This window comes from Palaemon carinicauda, chromosome 21 (genome assembly GCF_036898095.1).
Source record: "Palaemon carinicauda isolate YSFRI2023 chromosome 21, ASM3689809v2, whole genome shotgun sequence".
Lineage (NCBI taxonomy): Eukaryota > Metazoa > Arthropoda > Malacostraca > Decapoda > Palaemonidae > Palaemon > Palaemon carinicauda.
Genome location: NC_090745.1, coordinates 12,905,452 through 12,917,951, shown reverse-complemented (window position 1 = coordinate 12,917,951; position 12,500 = coordinate 12,905,452).

Sequence of the window (12,500 nt, the reverse complement as noted above, 5' to 3'; positions counted from 1 at the left end):
CCAACACCCCAATAAAAGTAAAATCTTGACTCCAATCTCTGTACATAGGAACACAAATTGGCTATCATGTGGCAACGAGGGAAATCTCTAGAGCAAAAATAGCAAAGGAAAATATCTAAGAAAACGATCGAGTTGGAAGACGTTCCAGAGATCTAATTTAGCATCCCTCGAACGTTTGCAGATCCAATAGAAATCGGAACATTTCTTGCGTAATGTTTGTCGAAGAATTTTCGGCTTTGGGAAATTCTATTCACATAATCGGTTGCAAACTTAATCTGGTAGACATTAATATTATTATCATCACCTCAGCAAACGTTTTCGCCCGTTTGTCTGTTAGTTTGTGACCAACTCCCTGGCCACAATTATACCCATCGAGTATTGAAACTTTCAGGGATTATTTGATATGTTGAAACGTGGAAGTGATTAAATTTTGAAAGTCCTACGCCAAAGGTCAAGGTCATGGACGAGCAAAAGGTCGATCGAATCAACCCGAAGCTTAACCCCAAGTTCGCATATGGTTGTTAGACAAACTTCAAATACGCCTACGGTCTAAATTGATTATGGGAAAAGCAACCTCGTTTCGAGAAATAGGTGGTCGTGGAAGAGGTCTCCACTCTTAGAGTGCTTTTCTAGTTATCATTATTACTAGCTAAGCTACAACCCAAGTCGGAAAAGCAAGATGCTATAAGGTCAAGGGCTCCAACAAGGAAAATACCACTGGAAGGAAAGAAAAACAAGGAAATAAATAAACCTAAAAGAGTTACAATGAACAATTAGAATAATACGAGTTTAATGAAGTATGGTTAACGAAGTAAATATGCCAATTGTGTGATTATGGACAATTTTATTATGGAAAGATATCTTTTAAATAGAAAAGAAGAAGTTGAATTAAAGCTTAATATCAGAGAAGAAAGGAGGATGGAAGTAGTGGATAATGTGTGGTTTTGTGCATGATTTTACAGTATGTGTTTTTTTGTAATTAGCTGTCGTAATTATGAGTACCGTCGAGATGATCAACCATGATTGTATTTTAGTCGTTGAAATATTTGGAAATTTCATCAGTTACTTTTACATTTGTTTTATTCATAATAAGGCACTCAATGTCTATTCTCTGGATTTAAAATCTGCTACAAAAACAATTTATGAAACCTATTTAAGGAGGCCGAAGACTATTTCCAAACACTTACTCGTAACTAGGAAGAGTTTGAGTCTTTTTCGAGGGTAATACATCATTTTACAAATTATCTTTCTGTAAAATTTATCATCGTTGCCAGAATATAGTCTTTATCATCTTTTCACTTTGCATTGTAAATCTTCTTTCATACTCATATTTTTCCCGAACAAGGTCCGGAGATTATTTCCTCATTTCCCTTATGAGGTAATTACGACATGTCACTTTTGTTTTATGACCTATGCAGACCAAATTCTCTTTCCACCACAAAATAAGTCTCTTCGTGTTTCGTACTCATTGAAGAAGAAGAAGAAGAAGAAGAAGAAAGCAAGAACGAATATGGTAGAGAGGATGAAATGTGTTGGAAAAAATATATGAAAATTTTTGCGGAAATATCGAGAGAGAGAGAGAGAGAGAGAGAGAGAGAGAGAGAGAGAGAGAGAGAGAGAGAGAGAGAGAGAGAGAGAGAGAGAGAGAGAGAGAGAGAGAGAGACATATTCATCATTTTCTAAATGGCAGTAAGTGAAGGCAAGTTGAACTTCGAACCAATATCTGAGGACATTGCAGCAGATATCAGGATCACTTGAAATGTCTCCGTCCTGAGTGAGAAAGAAAGTAACCTACAAAAACCTTTCCGATGTGACAGCAGACTGCAACCGCGTATATGAACCTATAGAAGAAAACCCATTAATCTTATTTATTAGATTGCAAGTGAGGCCGTTTGAAAATCCTTAATTCCAATGACAATTTCAAAACAAATGGAAAATAAAACCGAAACATTGTTAAATATCTTAAAGAGAATGGTTAAGATAACATTACCAAAGGAGTTCCAGAAGATTCCGTTGCCTACTCCAGAGTTGGTTGCGGAATTGATTAGCAAAATCAACATGTGGACTTAGTTCATCACATTTCTTTGGATAAGATATATTTGATAGTCTAATAAATACTAGAGTCCTTGGCCATTACTGCTGGTTGTCTGCACGCTTGTTTTACCGCCATCTAAGAGATTATTAACTATCTAACTATTTTCTATTCATTAAACAGATTATTATCTGACTATTTTTTACAGCCATTAAACAGATTATTAACTATCTGACTATATTTTTTACAGTTATTAAACAGATTATTAACTATCTGACTATTTTTACAGTCATTAAACAGATTATTAACTATCTGACTATTTTTTACAGTCATTAAACAGATTATTAACTATCTGACTATTTTTTTTACAGTTATTAAACAGATTATTAACAATCTGACTATTTTTTACAGTCATTAAACAGATTATTAACTATCTGACTATTTTTTAGTCATTAAACAGATTATTAACTATCTGACTATTTTTAACAGTCATCCAAGAAATGATTATGCTATCTTCCTATTATACAGTCATCTAAGAGATGATTAAACTATCTGACTATTTTACAGTTATCTAAGAAATGATTGAACTATGACTATTTTACAGTCATCTTAAAGATGATTAAACTATCTGCAAATGCATACCATAAACGAATAAATTAGTACAAACGTTGATCAGTATGGAACATTCTTAATTTTCACTAATATCAGGGCTGATTCGGGCAATTTTATGAAAAACTAGTTTCCCACGAGAGAGAAAGGTTAAAAGCCACAAAAAAGAAAAAAAATACCATACCATGTCACTCGACCTCTCAAAATATCTAGCAAGTGACCTCTATGTATAAGATTCTAGGTGCTTTTTCCCAACAAAATACTTAGAAAAGATCAAACCTATAATAAGGAGAGTTAAGTGACATAAAAGAGACAAGTAAGAAATAACAAACACACAGATTACATTGCTATTTGAACAGTGCGTTTATCCATGCTGAGCAGGTGGCAGTAGCTAAAATAGATATCAGTGGCATTCGACTGCTGCCAAAATCCGCTTAGCTACTCAACCTGGACTTGATAACATCTTAAAATGAGCTTAGATTATGAATAAGTGTTTTAAAATCAAGTAAGTACGTGATCACATTGAACAGCACTGCAAATGTGAGGCTTATCAACTGATAAATAGTGAATATTTTCATTGCAATCTGAAGCATTCTAATAGACAGAGCCAGCATACTAACCAACACTTATTCCCCATCTACCATATGACAAAAAAAAAAAAAAAACCATCGTAACACCCACAATGAGTTGACCAACTTCAAGAGATTTTCCTTTTCCAATAAACTAAGCAAAATTCGCTGCGTGGCCTGATGATGCTTGGCTTACCTGCTTGGCCTGATAATAATAATAGGCTTAACTGTCTGGCATGATGATGTTGGGCCTAACTGATAATGCTTGACTGAACTGCCTGGACTGAGAATGATTGATTCAACTACCTATCTAACCTGATAATGCTTGACTTAACTGTCTAGCCTGATGAGGCTTTGTTTAATTTAATGCCTGGCCTGATGATGCTTGGCTTAACTGCTTAGCCTGATTATGTAAAGTATAATAGCCTGGCCTGATGATGCTTGGCTTAACTGTATTAGCCTGATTACGTAAAGTATAACAGCCTGGCCTGATGATGATTGGCTTAACTGTATTAGCCTGATTACGTAAAGTATAACAGCCTGGCCTGATGATGCTTGGCTTAACTGTATTAGCCTGATTACGTAAAGTATAACAGCCTGGCCTGATGATGCTTGGCTTAACTGTATTAGCCTGATTATGTAAAGTATAATAGCCTGGCCTGATGATGCTTGGCTTAACTGTATTAGCCTGATTATGTAAAGTATAATAGCCTGGCCTGATGATGCTTGGCTTAACTGCTTAGCCTGATTACGTAAAGTATAATAGCCTGGCCTGGTGATGCTTGGCTTAACTGTGTTAGCCTGATTACGAAAAGTATGTAAAGTATAATAGCCTGGCCTGATGATGCTTGGCTTAACTGCTTAGCCTGATTATGTAAAGTATAATAGCTTGGCCTGATGATGCTTGGCTTAACTGTATTAGCCTGACCATGTAAAGTATAATAGCCTGACCTGATGATGCTTGGCTTAACTGTATTAGCCTGATTACGTAAAGTATAATAGCCTGGCCTGGTGATGATTGCCTTAACTGTATTAGCCTGATTACGTAAAGTATGTAAAGTATAATAGCCTGACCTGATGATGCATGGCTTAACTGTATTAGCCTGATTACGTAAAGTATAATAGCATGGCCTGGTGATGCTTGGCTTAACTGTATTAGCCTGATTACGTAAAGTATGTAAAGTATAATAGCCTGGCCTGATGATGCTTGGCTTAACTGCTTAGCCTGATTATGTAAAGTATAATAGCTTGGCCTGATGATGATCGGCTTAACTGTATTAGCTTGATTACGTAAAGTATAATAGCCTGGCCTGGTGATGCTTGGCTTAACTGTATTAGCCTGATTACGTAAAGTATAATAGCCTGGCCTGGTGATGCTTGGCTTAACTGTATTAGCCTGATTACGTAAAGTATAATAGCCTGGCCTGGTGATGCTTGGCTTAACTGTATTAGCCTGATTACGTAAAGTATAATAGCCTGGCCTGGTGATGCTTGGCTTAACTGCTTAGCCTGATTACGTAAAGTATAATAGCCTGGCCTGGTGATGCTTGGCTTAACTGTATTAGCCTGATTACGTAAAGTATAATAGCCTGGCCTGGTGATGCTTGGCTTAACTGTATTAGCCTGATTACGTAAAGTATAATAGCCTGGCCTGGTGATGCTTGGCTTAACTGTATTAGCCTGATTACGTAAAGTATAATAGCCTGGCCTGATGATGCTTTGCTTAACTGTATTAGCCTGATTACGTAAAGTATGTAAAGTATAATAGCCTGGCCAGATGATGCTTGGCTTAACTGCTTAGCCTAATTATGTAAAGTATAATAGCCTGGGCTGATGATGCTTGGCATAACTGTAGTAGCCTGATTACATAAAGTATAATAGCCTGGCCTGATGATGCTTGGCTTAACTGTATTAGCCTGATTACGTAAAGTATAATAGCCTGGCCTGATGATGCTTGGCTTAACTGTATTAGCCTGATTATGTAAAGTATAATAGCCTGGCCTGATGATGCTTGGCTTAACTGCTTAGCTTGATTACGTAAAGTATAATAGCCTGGCCTGATGATGCTTGGCTTAACTGTATTAGCGTGATTATGTAAAGTATAATAGCCTGGCCTGATGATGCTTGGCTTAACTGCTTAGCCTGATTACGTAAAGTATAATAGCCTGGCCTGATGATGCTTGGCTTAACTGTATTAGCCTGATTACGTAAAGTATAATAGCCTGGCCTGATGATGCTTGGCTTAACTGTGTTAGCCTGATTACGTAAAGTATGTAAAGTATAATAGCCTGGCCTGATGATGCTTGGCTTAACTGCTTAGCCTGATTATGTAAAGTATAATAGCTTGGCCTGATGATGCTTGGCTTAACTGTATTAGCCTGACCATGTAAAGTATAATAGCCTGACCTGATGATGCTTGGCTTAACTGTATTAGCCTGATTACGTAAAGTATAATAGCCTGGCCTGGTGATGCTTGGCTTAACTGTATTAGCCTGATTACGTAAAGTATGTAAAGTATAATAGCCTGACCTGATGATGCATGGCTTAACTGTATTAGCCTGATTACGTAAAGTATAATAGCATGGCCTGGTGATGCTTGGCTTAACTGTATTAGCCTGATTACGTAAAGTATGTAAAGTATAATAGCCTGGCCTGATGATGCTTGGCTTAACTGCTTAGCCTGATTATGTAAAGTATAATAGCTTGGCCTGATGATGATCGGCTTAACTGTATTAGCCTGATTATGTAAAGTATAATAGCCTGTCCTGATGATGCTTGGCTTAACTGTATTAGCTTGATTGCGTAAAGTATAATAGCCTGGCCTGGTGATGCTTGGCTTAACTGTATTAGCCTGATTGCGTAAAGTATAATAGCCTGGCCTGGTGATGCTTGGCTTAACTGTATTAGCCTGATTACGTAAAGTATAATAGCCTGGCCTGGTGATGCTTGGCTTAACTGCTTAGCCTGATTACGTAAAGTATAATAGCCTGGCCTGGTGATGCTTGGCTTAACTGTATTAGCCTGATTACGTAAAGTATAATAGCCTGGCCTGGTGATGCTTGGCTTAACTGTATTAGCCTGATTACGTAAAGTATAATAGCCTGGCCTGGTGATGCTTGGCTTAACTGTATTAGCCTGATTACGTAAAGTATAATAGCCTGGCCTGGTGATGCTTGGCTTAACTGTATTAGCCTGATTACGTAAAGTATAATAGCCTGGCCTGATGATGCTTGGCTTAACTGTATTAGCCTGATTACGTAAAGTATAATAGCCTGGCCTGATGATGCTTTGCTTAACTGTATTAGCCTGATTACGTAAAGTATGTAAAGTATAATAGCCTGGCCTGATGATGCTTGGCTTAACTGCTTAGCCTAATTATGTAAAGTATAATAGCCTGGCCTGATGATGCTTGGCATAACTGTATTATCCTGATTACGTAAAGTATAATAGCCTGGCCTGATGATGCTTGGCTTAACTGCTTAGCTTGATTACGTAAAGTATAATAGCCTGGCCTGATGATGCTTGGCTTAACTGTATTAGCCTGATTATGTAAATTATAATAGCCTGGCCTGATGATGCTTGGCTTAACTGCTTAGCTTGATTACGTAAAGTATAATAGCCTGGCCTGATGATGCTTGGCTTAACTGTATTAGCGTGATTATGTAAAGTATAATAGCCTGGCCTGATGATGCTTGGCTTAACTGCTTAGCCTGATTACGTAAAGTATAATAGCCTGGCCTGATGATGCTTGGCTTAACTGTATTAGCCTGTTTACGTAAAGTATAATAGCCTGGCCTGGTGATGCTTGGCTTAACTGTATTAGCCTGATTACGTAAAGTATAATAGCCTGGCCTGGTGATGCTTGGCTTAACTGTTTAGCCTGATTACTTAAAGTATAATAGCCTGGCCTGGTGATGCTTGGCTTAACTGTATTAGCCTGATTACGTAAAGTATAATACCCTGGCCTGATGATGCTTGGCTTAACTGTATTAGCCTGATTACGTAAAGTATAATAGCCTGGCCTGATGATGCTTGGCTTAACTGTATTAGCCTGATTACGTAAAGTATAATAGCCTGGCCTGATGATGCTTGGCTTAACTGCATTAGCCTGATTACGTAAAGTATAATAGCCTGTCCTGATGATGCTTGGCTTAACTGCATTAGCCTGATTACGTAAAGTATAATAGCCTGGCCTGATGAGGCTTGGCTTAACTGTATTAGCCTGATTATGTAAAGTATAATAGCCTGGCCTGATGATGCTTGGCTTAACTGCTTAGCCTGATTATGTAAAGTATAATAGCCTGGCCTGATGATGCTTGGCTTAACTGTATTAGCCTGATTACGTAAAATATAATAGCCTGGCCTGATGATGCTTGGCTTAACTGTATTAGCCTGATTACGTAAAGTATAATAGCCTGGCCTGATGATGCTTGGCTTAACTGTATTAGCCTGATTACGTAAAGTATAATAGCCTAGCCTGATGATGCTTGGCTTAACTGTATTAGCCTGATTACGTAAAGTATAATAGCCTGGCCTGATGATGCTTGGCTTAACTGTATTATCCTGATTACGTAAAGTATAATAGCCTGGCCTGATGATGCTTGGCTTAACTGCTTAGCTTGATTACGTAAAGTATAATAGCCTGGCCTGATGATGCTTGCCTTAACTGTATTAGCCTGATTATGTAAAGTATAATAGCCTGGCCTGATGATGCTTGGCTTAACTGTATTAGCCTGATTATGTAAAGTATAATAGCCTGGCCTGATGATGCTTGGCTTAACTGTATTAGCCTGATTACGTAAAGATAATAGCCTGGCCTGATGATGCTTGGCTTAACTGTATTAGCCTGATTACGTAAAGTATAATTGCCTGGCCTGATGATGCTTGGCTTAACTGCTTAGCCTGATTATGTAAAGTATAATAGCCTGGCCTGATGATGCTTGGCTTAACTGTATTAGCCTGATTATGTAAAGTATAATAGCCTGGCCTGATGATGCTTGGCTTAACTGTATTAGCCTGATTATGTAAAGTATAATAGCCTGGCCTGATGATGCTTGGCTTAACTGTATTAGCCTGATTACGTAAAGTATAATAGCCTGGCCTGATGATGCTTAGCTTAACTGTATTAGCCTGATTATGTAAAGTATAATAGCCTGGCTTGATGATGCTTTGCTTAACTGTATTAGCCTGATTACGTAAAGTATGTAAAGTGTAATAGCCTTGCCTGATGATGCTTGGCTTAACTGCTTAGCCTGATTATGTAAAGTATAATAGCCTGGCCTGATGATGCTTGGCTTAACTGTATTAGCCTGATTACGTAAAGTATAATAGCCTGGCCTGATGATGCTTCTCTTAACTGTATTAGCCTGATTACGTAAAGTATAATAGCCCGGCCTGATGATGCTTGGCTTAACTGTATTAGCCTGATTACGTAAAGTATAATAGCCCGGCCTGATGATGCTTGGCTTAACTGTATTAGCCTGATTACGTAAAGTATAATAGCCCGGCCTGATGATGCTTGGCTTAACTGTATTAGCCTGATTACGTAAAGTATAATAGCCTGGCCTGATGATGCTTGGCTTAACTGTATTAGCCTGATTACGTAAAGTATAATAGCCCGGCCTGATGATGCTTTGCTTAACTGTATTAGCCTGATTACGTAAAGTATGTAAAGTATAATAGCCTGGCCTGATGATGCTTGGCTTAACTGCTTAGCCTGATTATGTAAAGTATAATAGCTTGGCCTGATGATGCTTGGCTTAACTGTATTAGCCTGACCATGTAAAGTATAATAGCCTGGCCTGATGATGCTTGGCTTAACTGTATTAGCCTGATTATGTAAAGTATAATAGCCTGTCCTGATGATGCTTGGCTTAACTGCTTAGCCTGACCATGTAAAGTATAATAGCCTGGCCTGATGATGCTTGGCTTAACTGTATTAGCCTGATTATGTAAAGTATAATAGCCTGGCCTGATGATGCTTTGCTTAACTGTATTAGCCTGATTACGTAAAGTATGTAAAGTATAATAGCCAGGCCTGATGATGCTTGGCTTAGCTGCTTAGCCTCATTATGTAAAGTATATTAGCCTGACCTGATGATGCGTGGCTTAACTGTATTAGCCTGATTACGTAAAGTATAATAGCCCGGCCTGATGATGCTTGGCTTAACTGTATTAGCCTGATTACGTAAAGTATAATAGCCCGGCCTGATGATGCTTGGCTTAACTGTATTAGCCTGATTACGTAAAGTATAATAGCCCGGCCTGATGATGCTTGGCTTAACTGTATTAGCCTGATTACGTAAAGTATAATAGCCCGGCCTGATGATGCTTGGCTTAACTATATTAGCCTGATTACGTAAAGTATAATAGCCCGGCCTGATGATGCTTGGCTTAACTGCTTAGCCTGATTATGTAAAGTATAATAGCCTGGCTTGATGATGCTTGGCTTAACTGCTTAGCTGATTATGTAAAGTATAATAGCTTGGCCTGATGATGCTTGGCTTAACTGCTTAGCCTGACCATGTAAAGTATAATAGCCTGGCCTGATGATGCTTGACTTAGCTGCTTAGCCTCATTATGTAAAGTATAATAGCCAGGCCTGATGGTGCTTGGCTTAGCTGCTTAGCCTGATTATGTAAAGTATAACTGCCAGGCGTGATGATGTTCGTATAACTGCCCATTATGAGTATTCACGGCATCACTGCCCGACCTGATGATGACTAGCTCCACTACATGGCCTGATAATGTTTAGTTTAACTGTCCTGCCTGATAATGCTTGCTTTGCTAGCCTGGCCTTATAAATTTTCACTTAATTGCCTGACTTCAAGGATTCTTGGTTTAAATGTTAGGGTTAAAGTATCCTTTACTTAATTGGTTGGCTTAAGAAAGAAAAAAAATGTAGTGGTCGTGATGGGAGTTGTGGGATCCAAGCCTTTTCTAAAAAAGGGAAGAACGCATAACATGACTGATGAGCCCCTTGGTATGGGCAAAATCCTAAAGAATAATGTAGTAGTAGTGTAGATGGTGTTAATCTTCTTCTTTCAACATTATTAGTCCCACTGTATAGTAGAGTTGGTTGCTCGAGTCAACTTTCTCAATCTATTTCTAATTCTTGCATATCCTTCCCTCAGTCTGACCCCACCTATTTTCCTTCAAAAGCTTTCGACCACTTCCACTTGAAATATACCAAACGTTTCTTGTCTATCCCATCCTCTATACGAAAAGACAATAATAACAGATGTTATGAAAGACATACGTCCGATTTTTTTTATAAGATATAGGCCTAGTTTAAAAACAGAATACACACAAAAACAAATACTGTATACAATACATTATTCAAAGAGATATATCTCACCTCATATCAAACAATTAAATAATATTAATTTGAAACTTGGACAATATTTCATTACACTAATGAATTTCGAGGCATCCACTGATGGTCTCATTTGTAAAGTATCTGTTAATAAAAAATGACCATACGACGAAATTTTTCATCACATGTCAATGCAATGCTTTGTAGCCAATGCTCGTATCCTGATGTACTAGTATTTAAGTTACTCGTAAACCGTGGTACTGCTGTATAAAGATTCAACTATAATTCCAATTAATTGATTTTACAAGATTTTGAATGCTACATGAATAGTGAAAACGATGAAATAAACAATATTTCAACGATGCATTGAATATTATAAAGAGGAAAATAACTGAACATATGTTTGATTATATTCACAAACCAACTCTCACATACGCACACACATATGCGAGTAATATGTGTTTATATATGCATATATCAACACATGTATGTCTACATTATATATATATATATATATATATATATATATATATATATATATATATATATATATATATATATATAGAGAGAGAGAGAGAGAGAGAGAGAGAGAGAGAGAGAGAGAGAGAGACACACACACACACACATATATATATATATATATATATATATATATATATATATATATGTATATATATATATATATATATATATATATATATATATATATATATATATATATATATATATTGATTAACATAGACAAATATCTAAATATGGGGACTCTAACCTAGGACTAAAGGAAGGCCATGGCTCGGAGGCTCATAGAAAGACGTAAGGAAATAAAAACAAAATACTGTACAATAGCAGAAAAATTTGAGTCATTATTTATGGAACATAGCTGATCTTTACACATTTCCAGAGCAAAGATGAAATTCTTGTTAATTGGCTTTAAAGTTTATAAACTGATGACGGCAGCAAGCTGAGGCCAATATCCTAATGATGAAGGATAAGCTTGGAGTATGATGACATGTAGATAGGCTTTGTTTAATATACAAAATGAACGGTGGTGTCACGTAAGCATATCAAATGTTATGCAATTTATCTCAATTCAAAATAAACAGATGAAAAGCCCTTAATATCCTTTGTAAATGCTCAATCAAATTTCCTTAAATAGTATCCTGCACTATGATTCATGTGCGAGGTTTGACAGAGGTAGAGCCTTATTGAATAATTAATCAATACTTGTAAAAACAACCTTAGTACACATATGTAAGAACCAAAGGAATCAAGCAAACAATAATAAAAAAAAAAGAAACTAGCATTTCATAGTCTTTAACTCTATCAGAAATGCACCTCAATAATAATATTTCAAGAACCAAGATATCTTAAAATAATAACCCTGAAGTTATATAAGAAAAAGGAAAATGTAAAAAAAAATCATAGATTATTTACAGACCACCGAACTCAAGATGAAGACTATATAATCTTGAGCTACACAACACGTTAAGAGTCATTGCCTGTAACAATACACATATATACAATTCAGTTTGGATAACATTATAGTTACACGGCCTCGTTTATCTTCTGAAACTTTTGCAATAATCCAGATCATGGCTAAACACCATTGGACGAATCACAGATGAAATTTATGTCATGGCTGAATAGGGATAAAAATAATCAATACATGGAATAATACAATAGATTTCATATTGAAAAAGCTTACGTTTTTTATAAAGTATTCATTGATACATACATTTACACACACGCACACACACATATATATATACAATGTCAGTTCCAGGTTATATAGTGAGGAAACCAGGCTAGTTATTTTATATTTCCATATTTTTTTATAATTTCAACTTGTTTCCCATGTGGCAAATTGTTTTAAATTATGAAAAAGTTATAGAGGAGAAAACTACCACATGAACATATATTTCCATCTCGATCTTTTCCAAAATATCTGAATACCTGAAAGGGATAGTCTTCACTG